This window comes from Magallana gigas, chromosome 2 (genome assembly GCF_963853765.1).
Source record: "Magallana gigas chromosome 2, xbMagGiga1.1, whole genome shotgun sequence".
Taxonomy (NCBI): domain Eukaryota; kingdom Metazoa; phylum Mollusca; class Bivalvia; order Ostreida; family Ostreidae; genus Magallana; species Magallana gigas.
In genome coordinates this window covers 16,642,500-16,660,710 of record NC_088854.1, presented here as the reverse complement: position 1 = coordinate 16,660,710, position 18,211 = coordinate 16,642,500, and the positions used below count along the sequence as shown (strand labels likewise).

At 33.1% G+C, this 18,211-nt stretch overlaps 1 long non-coding RNA gene across 1 annotated transcript; it reads right to left on the bottom strand.

Annotated features, from left to right (window-relative positions):
- Positions 1-729: 729 nt before the first annotated feature.
- Positions 730-3,073, bottom strand: LOC109617226 (uncharacterized). Its single transcript, XR_004596469.2, has 2 exons — positions 2,277-3,073; positions 730-2,119 (listed from the first exon to the last, which is right to left on the bottom strand). It is a non-coding gene; the product is annotated as an uncharacterized lncRNA (long non-coding RNA).
- Between the last annotated feature and the right edge of the window lie 15,138 nt (positions 3,074-18,211).

Sequence of the window (18,211 nt, the reverse complement as noted above, 5' to 3'; positions counted from 1 at the left end):
AAAAGTGGTTTGTTTAAGCAGCTGAACAATGGAGATGCAGTGATGGTGGATAAAGGTTTCATTCATATCCAATCAGACTTGAAAGCCATAAGGGTAAAGCTCTACTGTCCTCCATTCAAGTCCAAAATTCAGTTTAGCAAGGGAGAAGTGGAAACCACAAGAAGGATTGCCACAGCAAGAATTCATGTTGAGAGAAAAATGGAGCAGATAAAAAATTTCCGAATTTTGCAAGGTATCATGCCTTTAGCTGTCAGTGATTTTGCTGATCACATTTTTTTTGTTTGTACAGCAATGACAAATTTACTTCCTCCACTTGTAACAGAGTAAAAGCAAACTTTTTAAGATATACTAGTAGCCATAATTCTATTTTAAAATCTGCATGTTCTAGTATCACCATAAGGCTAAACTGATTTTTTTGAGAAAAATGATGAATTTTTGGAACACTTTAAATTTAATTGAAACACACATTTGTTTCATATCCATGGTTGTATTGTGCAGCAGGATATAAAAGTGAACAAAATATTTCCTGACAACAGTGAATGTGTTTGAATTCTTAAATTGCAATAATAAAAAAACCAACTGCTTAAGGTGGCTGATCACTACACCTTGAAAAAGGTTTATAAATTAGGATAAAATTACTTTAATATGATGGATATTATGATGTTTAAGAATCATATATACATGTATATCAATTTGCCAAAAAAATATGCAATTTTTTGAGAAAATAAAAAAATTTGATTCCAAACAAATATGATTCAGTCAATACAAACAAAAGTCCATGGCAGATTTGAACTCACGATCTGCGGTTCAAAGGCCAATACTTTAACCCGTAAGCTATGATCACATTCAACAAATTTAATAGATATAAACAATTTTATAAAATTATTGAATCGAAATCACCATATGCATGAATATCTTATGCTTGAATCTGAGAATTTGAAAATACATGTAAATAAATTTAGTCTAGCTACATATTTTGGGAACAATTTCACTGACATAGAACTCTGAAAGCTTTTGCAACAGACTTTCCCAAAACACACTGTCAAATTGTACTGTTATAATAACAAAGTCTACAACTGTATACAGTACAAAGTCACCCTTCTGCATTTTACAGACCCCCATTTGGCCCTGAATTTGGGTACAATACCTGTGGTTCTTCTTCAGCTGAATTTCATTATTATCATCTAAAAAGCAACAGAGTTCTTTATCTTTACAAGCGTCATGCAATGATTTTTTTCTCCATTTGTAGGGGCACTTAATTTCTATTAAATAAAGGTCAGAATTGAAACGAACTAGGCCATCTGGGCTTGCACCTATGCTATGATTTTCAGTACAGAGCATAAGGCCCATTTCAGACACATGTACTATTTTACCTTCTTTCAGTTTTTTATAAGCCTTATATCTTTTCTTAGCTATTGGTTCTTGTTTTCTGCCCTATGCTACAGCACTATTGTCAAATGATTTGCTTTCACCCTAAACTTTATGAACAATATTATCTGGTTTTGTTGTGTCTTTTTTTTTTGTTTTAATATCGTGGAACATGGAAGCAGTAACCCAGCCAGTCCGTGCTGCCACCCATAGGGGATTATCATGCTGACCTTTGGTCCTAACTTCATTTTCACCTATGATGCTTTTGTTGCATGATGATAAAAAACTGTTGAAATCTGACAGATATATTTTCTGTTTTCACTGTGTTTACAATATCAATTGACCTATCAGAATCATAGGTAATATGTTTACTTGTTTCTACCTCTTCAAAGTTTGAAATATTTAAATCACTTGCAACATCAACACAATGACATACATCTTGCACTGGAGGAATTATGTCAAATAATGCGGCTCTTGAATCATTTCCCAGTTTTGAACACAAAGAGTTTCTGAAAGATACAGTTTCTACATGATAGTTTACAGTTTTCTTTTCTTTCACAGTTAAAGTATTTTCATATCTTATTCGTTTGAAACTTATATCTGTGATGGGCCTGGAGTCTTTTTTTCTTTTACTTGGCTGATTCCACTGGCATGGCTTAGAGGTACATGGCATATCTTCTAACTCGTCTATGGATGGCTCCCCTCGAGTGCAAAAAGAAGGCCGGCGATGTGTGTACATCCCTCTCCACAACTGAAATATAAACACATTTATATAAACAAAACGAAAAGTAACAGGAACATTTCCAGTACAACACACTATACAGTGACTATTATCCTTAAAATTAATAGTAGAATGGATATACATTCGATGATACTTGTTGGATTTGATTTTGTTGCTCAATGCTTACCCTGCAGGACAGGTACAGTTGGCTTTCACAACTTGAAAAGGTTCCTCCTTCGATACCAACAGCCATTGCTCATACACCCCTTTATGCATAGATGGATAACATTTTGAACGTATGTAGCACATCTGGCAAGTGTCACTTATTTCGTTGATCATAATTTTGTGGATATAGCCTTCCTTATAAAAGTTGAGTCCTCGGATATACTGCCTGTAACACTGCATCTTACCAGAATCCTCCGTCCTGTGGCTACTGTAAAGGAGGTATTTCTCTATGTCACTGATGGTCACCTTGGGATAACTGCATACTCTCCTGACCAACCAGATTTCAAGTCCGATATGTTAGGAACGTTTTCTGCACATTAGGACGGGGGTACACCTACATGTTCTTCAGCAGCAAGTTGCTCAGTAGAGTTATTCTGGTCGCATCGCGATTGTATACTGTCAACAACACGCTGGGCAAGTGTCAGTTTGCTTCCACTAATTTTTAAGTGATTTAACCTTAGATAATTCTGTATTTCTGTTTTTGTAAAATTAAGAACATCCACAGTTGTTTTAGGTGATAAGGGCAACGATCCCGTAGACGAAATAATCGAATTCATCACGGGTAGGATAATTTAAAAATTCAGCGGCTTGTTACTTGTAAACCGGATGTAAATAATACCTTCCCGCAAGAACGACAACTCTTGCGGAACTAGAATTACGAAAAGACGGAATATCATGGAGCAGAAGAAAAGACTTTTAACGAATTAGATAAACGCATTTTCTCTATTTTACTGTGTAATAATCATTAGAGCATAGCCTTAACACCAGAACCCATGACCTAGGGGCCATGAAATTTACAATTTTGAAAGAGGCATTTTTTCCTACCAGAACTATGTGCTTAGTTTATTGGCTAAATATAATAAGAAGCACAGAAGAAGCTTTTTAAAGAACTATTGCATTTTCACTATAAAATCATTAAAACCTCGCCCTAGCATCAGAGCCCCTAACCCTTGGGCCATGAATTTAACAATTTTGGTAGAGGGCTCAATGTTTATTACAATCATGCAAACAGTTTGACTGTTTGATGTCCAGGAGTAAAGAAGATCTTTTTAAGTGTGCATTTATTTCGATGATTTTAGCCCAACCCCTCAGGCCCCAAGGGGACAGAGACCATGCATTTCACATTTTTTTTCCCTTTACCCATTAAATTAGCTCAGTTGTTCTAGAGAAGAAGCTGCAAATGTTGAAATTTTTACGACCGACCAACGACGACGGGGGAAAACATAGCAATAGGTCACCTTATTGATTCGGGTGACCTAAAATATCATAAACGAGGTTAAATTATCTAAATTTAAAGAAATTCCTTTTGACGTTTCTATTGATATTATCTTTTTCAAACGCAATTTTAACTTTGCATGCCAAAAATTTAAATAAAATAGTTTATATGAAACATTTATGTACATATATATTGCATGTGAGTACTGTATATAATTTTTTAAAACATGAAGATTTAATTTATCTTAAGTTGGTCTTATTACTATAATACAAATGTATTATCAAAATATCTACAACTACATGTGTACTTATGTCTTACGAAATCAAACAATATAAATTAAATGTTTGCATTATGAGAAGAACAGATTTGTTCAACAGATTAGAATAATGCTTTAAACTTGTATAAACAGAAATATTAAAGCCTCATTTCATTTGTAGCAATTTAATTATAATATTTTTCGTTTCTCGCCTTTCAAGATTTGAAATATCGGATAATTGTTTAAGTTGTACGCAAATAAGATCATCTTCAAATTATCTCCCTTGCGCCTTTTCAATCAATGAAGTAAATGTAATTGTTTACATCATTTTGTACCAATTAGAAAAAGATAGGAAAGGCACAACAATTAAATGTAATTTAATGACTAAATGACTTATTTATTTTAACTATGTGTAGCATCTTCCAAGAAAGACGTTAACTTAAATGTAAGAAAATTAGATTCAAGCATCTATAAAAAGTCTTAAAATAGATCAGTAGCTTTATATGTTACAATTCTGATACCTAATTTCCCTGCTTATACCGAGTACCCAGTAGACCCATCCGATCGGATAAACCTTTGATGAATCAAGTTAGTAAACAACATCATCATCGACACATGTACGTGTACCTTGCCGTGACCTTTATTACGACACGAGACACATCGAGCGTTAAGGGTTGTCGGATTAAAACAAAGAAGTTTAAACTATTTCATTGGCTGGTTAAAAGGTCGTTCTGAGGTGACCCCATAAAACTTCCTGTCAAGCGTATCTTTCCTGCAGAAGCGATTTTGTAAGTCTAATTTTGGTTAAACTTTCTTCTTTGATACTTTTACGGATTAATACGTTTAGCAACGACAAAAAAAAATTATATGGAGAAATTATAAGTAACATCAATATTGTGGATGTCAGATCGATCACTGGTATGTTTTGAAAATCATCAGAACGGTCATAAAGGCTATACAAATATTAATACGAATCATGAAACTCAACGATTTCAATTGCAACGACGAAAAATGACCCCCGTCATTTTGGACGGAGAATAATCGAATTAGTAGAGCCTCTACAAAAAGGCACGCTCCTTTCAATATATACACCATTCATAGATAGAAAAACAGTTTCTAGGTTTTTTATTATTAAAATTAGATTACAGAATGTGTTGCATATCATTACGAATAGATTAATGTTGTGTTTATACTATTTGTGAAGATGAGTTAGAACATAATTTTTTCATGCATATGTTTGATATTTGATATATCCTGTATTTCTGGCAAAAGGCACATAAAGCATCTTCAAGTGTTGAAGTTTTATACGTAGAACCAGAACCTGAAATAGAAAAAAAATTATTTGAAGCATCTGTTATTTTAAAATAATATGTACATTGCGCGGGAAGTGCGTAAACCTTTCCTACCAGATTTAATAGCTGACTTTTTACTTTTTAAAATCTCGAAACAGTAAGTTTTACATTCCATGGATTTCTCCGACGTAATCATTTGACAACTTCGACAGAAAATTTGAAGTTCAGCAAAAGATTTGTTTTGAATTGCATTCCTGGACGGTGCAAAACTTTGTAATGAACGAAATGGTTGTTGACGCAAAAAAACCAATTGGCCTGGAAATGGTTTCTCTGAAAATGAAAAAAGAGCACTGCTTGATTTTTTTTTTGTTTCAATGCAACTAATGGTGTTAGAGATAAAACCTACTTTCGCTTTGCAAGTATTAAACTGCAAAACTAATCATACAGTTGTATAAGTATTTATAATCTGAAATTGATCAAACTGTATATCCAACTAATGATGTTTTAGTAGAGGGGGTACATTACTAAGAAACTCCACTCAAATTATACTATAAATCCCTGCACATGTACAAAATGGATCTCCGAAATTTATCGTTTTGGTAAAACCATGTGCATGGGTTGATCAAATTAAATCATAAAAGATCTTTTTTTTTAATTTACCACATTGCAAATGACTGTCGTCTTTTGTTGACAGGGCTTTATCCCAACACTTTTTTAAACAAATATGGCGTAATCTTGCGTTTCTGTTTCCTCGGTTACTTGTACCAATAATCTTACGTTTTAAGCTAATAATATGGATTATTGCTTTGTGAAATATTCACTGAAGACACATTCTAAAATTCAACTTTTACTACTAGAAAACAAGGCACAAATTTAAATGAAGTTAACTATACTTGGACAGAAGTAATGTGTAATGTTATAATAATGCACAGCCATTTTCCATTTGAAAATGACCTAGTCGCTAGGTAATTGGAGTCCTTTAACAGACAACAATGAATTTAAATATTATAGCTAATGAACAATTGTAAAATCTCGAAAAGTTGGTATTGTGGATGATTAATCAGGCGTTGAATAGGAAGGAAAAATGCTTCTAAATTTTAATCATAATTAGGAATAACCTTACCTTGTGGAATTTGTAATAAGATAATCCTAGAGGGTAAGGCAAACACAATAATTTGTGCAAAAATGAAAACAGATATCGACATCTTTTGTTCTTTTATTATAAGAAAACGCATTTAAAATTATGCCACAATAACTGCTATAAGACAGGTGGAATCACATGGCGTATATTTTAGACAACTGAAACAAGCAATGTGTGTGCATAAGTAGTTCATATTTGTTTTTTTATTGTTTAATTCAAAGAAGTATTAGATTTTTCCTAGTAAAGTATAATTAATATTGTACTTTAGGAATCATTTATGAGATGCAGCCCTTTCAAGCATCTATAACATGGCAACTTATTAATTATACGATCATGCAAAAAAAACCCTGCTTTTCCTGGTAAAAGTAAATGTATTCTGAAAGTCTATTTATAGTTTATCCAAGCTCACTATTAGGCTTGGTGTAATCGTAATCGAGTTATCATTACCTTTTGTTCTGAGTTTATTGACGGTAATCTGTAATTGAAGAGTAATCGTAATATAGTCGAATACAGCTTAGATTTTTTCGATACTCTTAAAGTACAAAAAATAATTTTCAAGTGTTACTTATAATCTGATTAAGGAATAAAATTATTTATATTCATTTATTACTAATAATTTTTTACTTCCTTTCATTTAAAATGTAAATATTGGTTAACATGAGTTCATAATCAGATAATCAGTTGTTCACTCTGTTTTTCACAATGTCTTGCTGATCATTAATTATTCAACCTAATGTGTCTTACAAATACTACAGCTACCTAATGAGTGATTATTTTAGAGAGAAAGAAACAGAGGTAGTCAAATATTGTGTCTACTTGCCAGAGAAAGAGACAAAAGGGTGTATAAGTGTCACAAAGTGTGTTTGTCCTGGTCAGTTAAAGACTTCAACAATGCAGTTTATGAGGTGTGGCCACCCTAGTGTTTCGATAACATTTGAAATAGCCCAATAAGGATCTATCAAAATAGAACATTACAAGCTATAAAAACAATAATTATTCATTCAAATCACGGAGCAAGGTTCCCTCAAAGTTCTGTGCATATTACCGATGATAAATTATATAATTAATTATCCAATTTTTATCAAGTTCTAATTTTTAATTGACAATTGACAATTTCTTTATTCTCTGAACTGCATAAATTACAGTGTTGAGAAAAATCAAAAGAATTTAAACAAAAATACATATAAAACATACATTGCATGCATGCATCGGAGTGACAATACAAAAGTGAAAAAAAGAAAAAGGAAAAAAGTATGATTAGCAATTAACCTAGAGAGCTAACTCTCTCAATTATAACTTTAATGAATTTACACAGATTAATCAACAATTTTTTATTAGTAGTATTAAAGAGTTGTTGAAATTTATGAACATTTGGTTTAAGATTTCGCCCAAACTTGTAAATTTCCAACAAAAACACTTCGTTTACATTTTTTTAAAAACTGATCTCGCTTTAATACTTATAATTTGAAAATTGATTTTGTATATGCATAGGAATTTATTTAGAAAAATGTCTTTTTAAAATTGAATTATAAAGATTCAAATTTCCATATAATTCATAATAAAAATACCCTTTCAGCTCAAAACCAAATATATACAATATATTCAGAAGAGGTATCATTCACATTTGAATGGAGACAAATATAACCGACTATTAATCGATCGCATGTTATAATGTTACGGAATACAAGGACAAAATCGAGAGTAATCGATTAATAACCGATTACACAAAATTCCACTATGTATTTGATCATTAATAGATTAAATTTCAAATACTCATACCAATGCCTGCTCACTATACAACCCATAGTGCCCCGTTCTTTTACCAGAACCCCTGGTCTATTGGTAAATTTCATAACATAACCTATAGAGCCCCCTTTTTATTTTAACAGAATCCCTGATCCTTGGGCAAATTTCACAATTTTGGAAGAGGTTTTTTGGTTTATTTTTGCCTTGTACTTTGTTTGTTGAATGTCTAGAATTAGAAGATTTAATGCAAACATGTATATAGTGGCCTCCAGATATAACGAGATGTTTGGGACATAGTTTTATTTCTCGTTTTAACCGATACTCGTTATATCCGAGGTTGGCATTTCCCAAGGTGACTCGTGATCGTTTTTTCTTTACATTTCAAATAACGTTTTTAAACAAGTGGTATTAAAGAAATATAATATATTTAAACTTTTTGTTTAAAAGTAACATACTTACGGCGTATTCGTGTAAATGACAATGTATTAATTACACGTACAGTCTTAAGCACGTGCCACTTTCACTTCACGAAAGACAAAAACTGTATGATGGTTTTTTAAATTAATTCTTTGGTAAGTTTTAATAACGTCAATCAGTTTTTGTTAAATAATAAATGTGGAATATTCGATGTCTGTTTTCTGCATGAAGATTTGTAAAGTCGTTACCGGGTCTAACGCATCTTTTGTAGTAAATTTTGTAGTAAATTCTCGAGTTTTTGCCGACACACCGAAATCATCCCCACCATTAATGTTTCTGTCTCGTCATGAATCTACCAGTCAAAAGAGTGTTTATTTGGGCTTTAGGGATACAACCAGGGGGTCCCAAGTAGTCGGCTTAGCTCAGGGGTTTTCATCTCTCTTGATTTTGATCACAAAAACTTAGAAACACCAGGATTAAATAGAAAACTTTCGCAGGTATTTCAAAACAAGCGTTAGAAACTATAACTCATAACTATGTAGCTCACCTTAACTTTGTATTTTCTAAACATTCCACAATGATTTAGAAGTGAAATGTGGGTCATCATGTCTCTTAAGCTTGTCTTTAAAGTTGGCATTAAACGAGTACCAGGGCAGTATGGGAGACCATACTATAGAGCCCTTATTTTCTGGTCTCAACTCTTTGTGCTGTAGGTATACCACCAGGTGGTCCCCAGGAATTGGGCTCATTCCGGGGGTTAAAATTGTGTTGATGATGATCATAACAACTTAGAAACACTGGGATTAAGTAGAAGACCGTCGCAGGTAGTGATTTTTTTCTCTTAAAAGTTGTTTTTTTTTTTTAGGAAATGCAGCACCTTTGATATAGATCCGCCATGGATCAGAAAATTTATTAGAGTTGACGATGTGTGCTGATCTCGCTATTGCTGAAGCTGAAGAAAGAAAAAATTATAATTAGCATATTATATGAAAATACTTCATGAGTCATGAGCACTGAAAGAAAGATGGTCATATATCTAAAGCCCTCTCCCTGTCTCGTACGTGCTTCCCCGTTTTCTCTCTTTTTTTACCGTGATATCTCGTCTTTTTTCTCTCATTTTTCCCTCTCTCTTTTTTTACCGTTTTCCTTTTCTCATCGATGAATGGCATCTCAGACTTAACACATAGGTCGTTTGTTGTTTTGTAGTTTTGAGCGATATTTATCAGGTATCTTAATCAGCATTTCTTTAACAAAAAAGCTCTAATGCAACTGGTGGCACACGACCAGTTTGCGGCTTACAATTTATTGCATTGGCAGGTACCTTAGAATCACTTTCTGTTGAAACCATCTGCTTTCCTCAACGAAGAACATTTTTCTTATAGATCGGATTCTTTGTCGATAGTTTCTCAGTGAAAAAATCATCACCAAAGTTTACCAGGTATAGAAGTAGAAATATGTTGGATCACGCAAAAAGGTTTTGTGTTTTTCAAATTTCCCCAACACTATTTTCTTTAGCCGATGTAATAGATAAAATTATTTCATCAAGAATCTTGAATAAAAACATGTCTCTTCGTCCAAATGGATGATTCTGTTTGAAACACGTATTCTGCCATAATTAAAGTAAAACGAGTTGAGGGGTGGAATAAGTATTGTCTATAGATCTTCTCATCTGATACAGCTTTTCTTATGAAACAATGTAGCATTGTACAGGCATACAGACACTACACAACGGCCACTGTCGTTCGGTGTAGAAGGATAATTGGACGAAGCTGTATCCTTAATTATCGATTCATCGCAATTCATTTGCTTTCCTGTGTGAAGAAAAAGTTGAATTCTTAGGAAACGAAACATCTTAAATAAAATTTCATCATTAAATCATCCGAGCCGATCAAGATAGACGATGCATATGTTTTTCAATGACAATACAATATACAGTGTCGATTGTGTTCGTTGATGAGTATCAAAACATGGTTTTGTCCATACATGTGTACCTATAATTTGTGATTTGGTAAATAAATATTATAATAGCGAATATTGTTGTAAAAGCTACAAGTAGTATCCCATACGCCTTTTAAATTACTTTATCATGTCTTATATATTATCATACCTTTTCATATTACTTTATACAATGCGTTAACATTTTCCATGTTTAATAAGACTACACTTTAGATAACAATTATTTTCATAAATAAATAAATACGACTGTATGAACACTTATCAATATTGATTTGATTTTTATTTACCACAGACGCATTTATAACTTTAAACAAGGTGAGCTTTACCGCCTCCGAAGTTTTCGTTGCTCCTACAAAGTATTAAGTTATTAATGTTCTTGATATTAATTAAAGTATGCCAATGTGAAGTAAAATATAATTTTCTGTTCGAGTGCTCTCAGTACTGTGGTGAGTTTCCTTAATGGCTTTTAGCTTCTACGGGCTCCATGGCTGCTTGCTTTAGTCTGGTAGGACTAGCTGGCCACCAGGTCAAAAATATTACACCTACAATAACAACTTAAAACTAGACACGATCTCGTTGCAAGCAACGAGTGGGTCTTCCGTCCGATTTTTGATTAGATTAGATTAAACTTATCACTTCAAAGATAAAATCGTAGATCTAAGCGAAAAATAGTATAAAAAAATTTGCGACAATCGAGGCTTGAACCCGGGTCACCTGAGCCATGTCCACGACTCTATCGACTGAGCTACTCAGACTCTCGCTTCAGAACTTTGACGCTTAATTTGTCGAGAATGCCTGAATTACCTGAAAGCACCTTGTTGCGAGCAACAAGTGGGTCTTGCGTTTGATTTTGAATTGATAGGGTTTTGGTACGATTTACTATCATATTCACTTCCTTTTAAACTAATTTTTCAACCTACACTGCGAAATGCAGATTTCCGGAAAACGTCATTTTTAAACTTCAATATCTCTGCAATGAGTTGTCCGATTTTAAAACGGTTTTTAGTTTATTTGTATTCAGTACAAAAATGTCAACAAAACGCATACTGGTACTGTACCAGTTATCGGCTAAGACCAGTTATCGGCTAAACTGAGAGTTCGGGTTTATAGGACGGGACAATCCAAGATTTTTTAATTCAGTCGTCTTTTTCGAATAAAGAAAAGTAGGTTTGCTTGAAAACTTTCTTGAATATGTTTTTAACATGAGCTTAAACGATCATTGTTTACCGCTGATTTTACATCTTTGCACTTTCAGCATTGGGGAAAATGACGTAATAAGTTAAAAATAGAATACCTCTTTGTGATAGGTTATTATATCCCTTCTTTGATTTGACATATAATATCAATACATATAACATGTATAAACAAAAGGAATTCATTCATTTCCGAGAGATTCGTAGCAGAATTGAACGCCCGATTGCACAATTATGTATTGAATACGGGTACGATTTGGTGAATTACCGTATGATAATAAACGAATAATTTTATGAGTTTTGTTTATAATGTATCACAACCCCGACTACTCTAGTCTGACCCCACAAGGGACATAATTCAAATTTCATTTAGCAGAGTATAAAATCAACATGTACAGGGATTTTACTATGTTATTATCACGAAGCCGATAACTGGTACAGTAGGTCGTAAAAACTCGGCAAACTCGGGGCCTGATAAAAATCACAAAACAAGATGTTTGCGATTCTAAAAAATGATATAAACTAACAGATTGATAAATAAGGAGTTCATTATAATTTAAAGTATAGCAAGTTTTATCCAAAAATATAAAGAAATAAGAAAATACGAAAAGAAAACATTAAATTTTAGCCGATAACTGGTACAGTGCCAGTATGCTTTCAAATTCCAAAAATCGAAATATTAGAATCACTTCCGGTGACGACCGGAAGTGACGGACGACCTGCTCATATCAAAATTTGATAAGTTTAAAACATATTCTGATGGAAAAAAAATTGTAGATTATTTGATTTGAAATATTTTTAAAACACAATTTTCCAAAAATGCTGTTTGAGCGGACCGGAAGTGACGGACGATCGTAGTTTTACCTGATCGGCCCTAGAAATTCAAAAATCTATCATTCCTGAAACTTTCAATTTTCTATCTTTAATCGTTTTTGCGAAAAAGGGAGGACAGGATCACTTTTTACAAAAAGAAAAACGAATATAACGGCCGACCGGAAGTGACGTCATCAACAAAAATGTACATGATAAAAGACCTTGATATTTTGTATTATTCGTGAAATTTTCATAAAAATGCATTGTAGCATATTTGAGATATTTGAGTTTTAAGAAAAATGTTAAGAAAAAAAAGAATAACTAGACACGATCTCGTTGCGAGCAACGAATGGGTCTTCCGTCCGATTTTTGAATAGATTAGATTAAACTTATCACTTCAAAGATAAAATCGTAAATCTAAGCGAAAAATAGTAAAAAAAAATTGCGGCAATCGGGGCTAGAACTCGGGTCACCTGGGCCATGTCCATGACTCTATAGACTGAGCTACTCAGACTCTCGCTACACCTTAACGCTTAATTTCTCGAGAATGCCTGAATTACCTGAAAGCACCTTTGATTTTGAATTGATAGGGTTCAATTAAACTGTTGACATTTCGTACGATTTACTATCAAATTAACTTCCTTTTAAACTAATTTTTCAACCTACACTGCGAAATGCAGATTTCCGGAAAACGTCATTTTTAAACTTCAATATCTCTGCAATGCGTTGTCCGATTTTAAAACGGTTTTCAGTTTTGTATTCAGTACAAAAATGTCAACAAAACGCATATGCTTTCAAATTCCAAAAATCGAAATATTACAATCACGTCCGGTGACGACCGGAAGTGACGGACGACCTGCTCATATTAAAATTTGATAAGTTTAAAACATATTCTGATGGAAAAAAATTGTAGATTATTTGATTTAAAAAAATTTTAAAATACAATTTTCCAAAAATGCTGTTTGAGCGGACCGGAAGTGACGGACGATCGTTGTTTTACCTGATCGGCCTTAGAAATTCAAAAATCTATCATTCCTGAAACTTTCAATTTTCTATCTTTAATCGTTTTTGCGAAAAAGGGAGGACAGGATCACTTTTTACAAAAAGAAAAACGAATATAACGGCCGACCGGAAGTGACGTCATCAACAAAAATGTACATGATAAAAGACCTTGATATTTTGTATTATTCTTGAAATTTTCATAAAAATCCATTGTAGCATATTTGAGATATTTGAGTTTTAAGAAAAATGTTAAGAAAAAAAAGAATAATAATAGTGAAAAATAGAGAAAAAGAAACCTAACAAAAACAATAGGGTCTTCCGTTGGAAACGGAAGACCCTAATAATAGTGAAAAATAGAGAAAAAGAAACCTAACAAAAACAATAGGGTCTTCCGTTGGATTAATAATGACATTTATTAATGGCAATAATGGCCCCATGCCATTTCGACCTTTGTTTGAGAGGCATGGGGTCTGGAAAACACACGAACAACGCTTCTTCAACCTTTCTCTATATCTTGTTACCACGTTGGGATGGCAACACAAATGCAGAACACGCAGTTCTGATTTCAATGATCCTGATACGGTATGGCTCTGTGTATTTTCTTCAAGTAGCACTGTCTCTTACTTATTCCCTTGCGCAGAATCTTATAAAGAAAGCTTGATCTGGCTTTTCTTATCCAGAGCTAACACTTCACTTAATTAAAAAAAACCCAATAGAAATGAACAAATGTTAAGTAAAACAAATATTATCAAGGGGGTCAACATAGACTAGAAAAAACGACAAACTACTTTCTAATGTCGATTTATTATGCAATTTGTCGACCCCCAATTATAAAATATATTTTCCCAGAAGGGCGTATCATTACTGGTATGTAAGTGATAATAAATAAGAGAGGTAAAATGCTGACATTTCCAATGTAAGACAAATTGACTAGATTAAATCTTTAGCAATACATAATCGTGAGTTTAACCAACCAGTGTCCTTAATTTAGAACTATTTGCTGGTTGAGGAAGGCTACGTTTCTCAGTTGCCACTGGCTGCCGAGTGTTATTTTTTTCGCTGCTTGGCCTGATTCTTTTTATAGAGCTTTGCTAAAGCTTTTTTTTTAACTAACGCCCACGTTTGTTTATCTGAAATCAGAGTCGGCATAGAAGTAATTATTCTGCCTGAAAATGTTTATCATTAAATCATCATTGTCTGATTCTGCAACCACATCTACCTCTTTTCTTTCTTTTTTATTTCCTTTTCGTCTGCTCAAGAGACATCAGTCTCGCTGTAGAATTGGTATAGTTTTACTTTTACAAAACATGCACAGTTGCTGTAAATTGCATTTAAAAATGGTAAACCAGTGTATAAGATATATAGTACAGTCAGTTCAAACATATCTTTTATAACTTACACCATAGCATTTAAATCTCGCACCATATCCTTTAAATCTCATAGCATACAACAAAATTTCAACTCGGTTTTTTGTGATCGGTTTCGGCCGATCACTGTTGTGTCCATATGAGGCATCCGGCAAATGCTTCCACGTGCGCACACATTCCGCTTGCATAAGTAGTTCTTATAAAAACTTGAAGCTTTGGTTTAGTATTTATATAACATTTTACTCAGTTTTATTTCAATCCATTTACCTTAAGAGATGCAAACATACATTAAATACAGTTCGACCTGTTAATTCAAGAATGCACATATTGTCTCACGCGTAAGAATTTCGATCGAAAGATTTATTCAGTAATGCAGTTAACCTCGATAAACTGACCTCGATCATAAGAAGATGCTCCATGAAATGACCTCGATCTATTGATGTTGCATAATAGTAGCTAGGAAGACGGCTTGATTTATAAACAAGGTTACGTTATAATGCGTTATGATGGCATTCAATGTTTTTCAGTCGCATTAAATTATTTTAATACAACTCTTTCTTTGTATACGTGTTAAGGCTCTTCGAAGAGCCTTACTCGGTATTCTGAAGAAGAAGATATATTAACATTTAATAATTACGTCAAAAATATAAAACTAGACAAGGAGTTTACGAACGGCTTTCCCCAAATTTATTTCAAAATTAAATTTGTTGACGGTTTATAACGATGAAATTATGGTGTACAAATTCAAAATATTCTATATTTTGTAAAAAATACAGTACTTTTTAAATTATTTTACATCAAACTGATCATGTTGATTGCTTCTAGCTATCTATATATCCTTATTGCCGATCATTCCTTTAAAAGGAATACTTGTTTCAAGCTGACATGAATTTATAAAAGCATTGTGACGCCAAATTAGTTTCGATCGCTCCTCAACTGCCGCTGGTTTATATATATATATATATATATATATATATATATATATATATATATATATATATATATATATAAATATATATATATAAAATTTGAAAAATGAAAGACAACACAGAGTAAAACGTTAGCGCTTTCATTCAATCTTCAGACGTTTTTAAAATAACAATTACGTTACTTGGTGACGTCTACAATACGATGACGTCATAGTTAAAGTTAACGTAGTAGAGGGATAATGCCGCGTAATCTATAGGGTAATTCAATGAAATATATACGCAATACATAAAAAAGTTAAATTATAGCAGTCTGTTGAGGCAAGGTTTTAAAGTTTGAATAAAATGTTTTTCTTTTTCTCTTTTTTCCGTTGCACTCTCTGTAAAAAGTTTATAAAAAGGAAACACTTTAAATTGCCCGCCTCCGCATACATCGATGTGCTCGCTGAGTTTTATTTTCCGGTACTCTGGGTCTTTAATTTGCTGTTTATGCACCCGGATTCTTGTTCTTAATGTTGTCCCTGTTTCGCCGATATAAAATTTGTTGCAACCATCACATATAATGGTATATATTAAATTTTTGGATTGACATGACATGTCCGAATTTATGCAGAACTGTTTTCCTCTGAAGTCAACTGAGCTGCCTTGTTTTAAAAAACAAGGCAGCTCAGTTGACTTCAGAGGAAAACAATAACGTTTTACTCTGTGTTGTCTTTCATTTTTCAAATTTTCTATATATAAAACCGGACACTGCGATATTTTTTGGATTTAACTATATATATATATATATATATATATATATATATATATATATATATATATATATATATATATATATATTCACATATATATACACACACACTGGTCAAGAAAGTTAGGTTAGATCGAGGCATTCAGATTGCACGGACTTCTAAATGCATGAACTGTAGTAAAATTAAATGAAGAAAACTTCAATCAATAAAGCACAAAATATATTTATTCTTTGAAAGAATTTCCAAGGTTTTTGTATTATTTTTCAGAGACAGTGCTGCCTTATTTCGCATGCACATCGAACACGTAAATCCAAGAAAGTAACAACATATTATTGTTTCCATCGGTTTCTAAAAAACACACCGTTTAAAATCCATGCAGGTCATTGTCATTGTTCGATCTGTCACTGTGATAGGTTTGCATATGTGCGATGTTATGACACAAGAGAATGTCTTACAATGATTATTTTTGGAACATTTGTGCCTTGATTTCAGTCTGTCTTGGTTCGTCGTTGGATTGAATATTCCTTTCCAGTGCAGTGGTTGTCCTATATTATTTTTGTTCAAATCGTGTCAAGTCTTCTTCTAATGTAACGTGTTTGGGTGAATGAGATACCTAAATGCGATGAAGCAATAAAAGTGCCATCGGTCTTATATTGGGGTGTGTAGCGTTGAGCAGAACAATAGAAATCGACAACTAATATGGCAGTAGTCGGAGATAAAAGGGAAATAATACGTATTATGAATTCATGTCAGCTTTAATAAATTTTTTTAAAAGAATAAATGTTTACTTTACAGATGGTGGTAAACTTTGATTTGTTATTGTTTTACTTTAAAATATTTGAAACTCTTCTGTATACAGATGTGAATTAAAATCTAAAAAAGTATAAAATTGTTAAAATTATGCATGAACCGACTGTATGTTCTCAGCTTCACGGTTGTTTCTTCACCTACAGTAAACAGACTAGTGTGCAAACGAAAGAAACAAATAACATATATCATGATTATTATATATACTATATATGCATTATATTTAAAGAGTTAACCTAAGTATTAATTAGAAAACCGCTCTACGGGTATTCTATATTGATCAGTCTGTCCGTCCGTTCTTCATTCGTCTGTCTCTCCCCTTGATGCAATGTGGATCATATTTTACCTACACAGCTCTTTAGGTAAACGGTGTACATAGACCTTGAACCAATTTTCTAGATCTAAGGTTAAGGTCATAGCAGAATAAACTGTAAAATCCTTGTCCGGATCATATATCCTTTACCCTTCCTCTAATGTGGCTTATTCTTCACCCACAGAGTGCCATTGGTTATGGGTGTGCAATGACATTGAATGACGTTTATAGGTCAAGGTCAGAGCAGATCATGCAACTTAACAGAGCTTCGGATAAAGAGTGTAGCGAACATAAACTTGCACATACTAAACCCAGAGAAAGCCTATTGGGAAGGGATAATGAAATTGACTTACAGTTCTATGCCAACCCAAACATTTCTAAGTCAAAGGTCAATGTCAAGGCAAAATCATCTGAAAGGTTTATTTATTTTCCATTATTTAAGCGGGCCCTTTGAGATGGTCAACATCTCAATGATGTCTAGTTTTCTAATGTTTTAGCATTTAAAATGCTAGCCTTTTATTACAGTCCATCGCGTTAAGTTTTAAAATACGTGGTTGATTAATACGAGCGACCATGGCGAAAGCAAGTCTGATCCCCGCACATCATGCATGCGAAAGAAGTGAAGAAATATTCCTACAGCGCAATTCAAATAACGTAAGATTTGCTTGTGCCAATTGCTTCCACGGAGCGTGGTGACTGT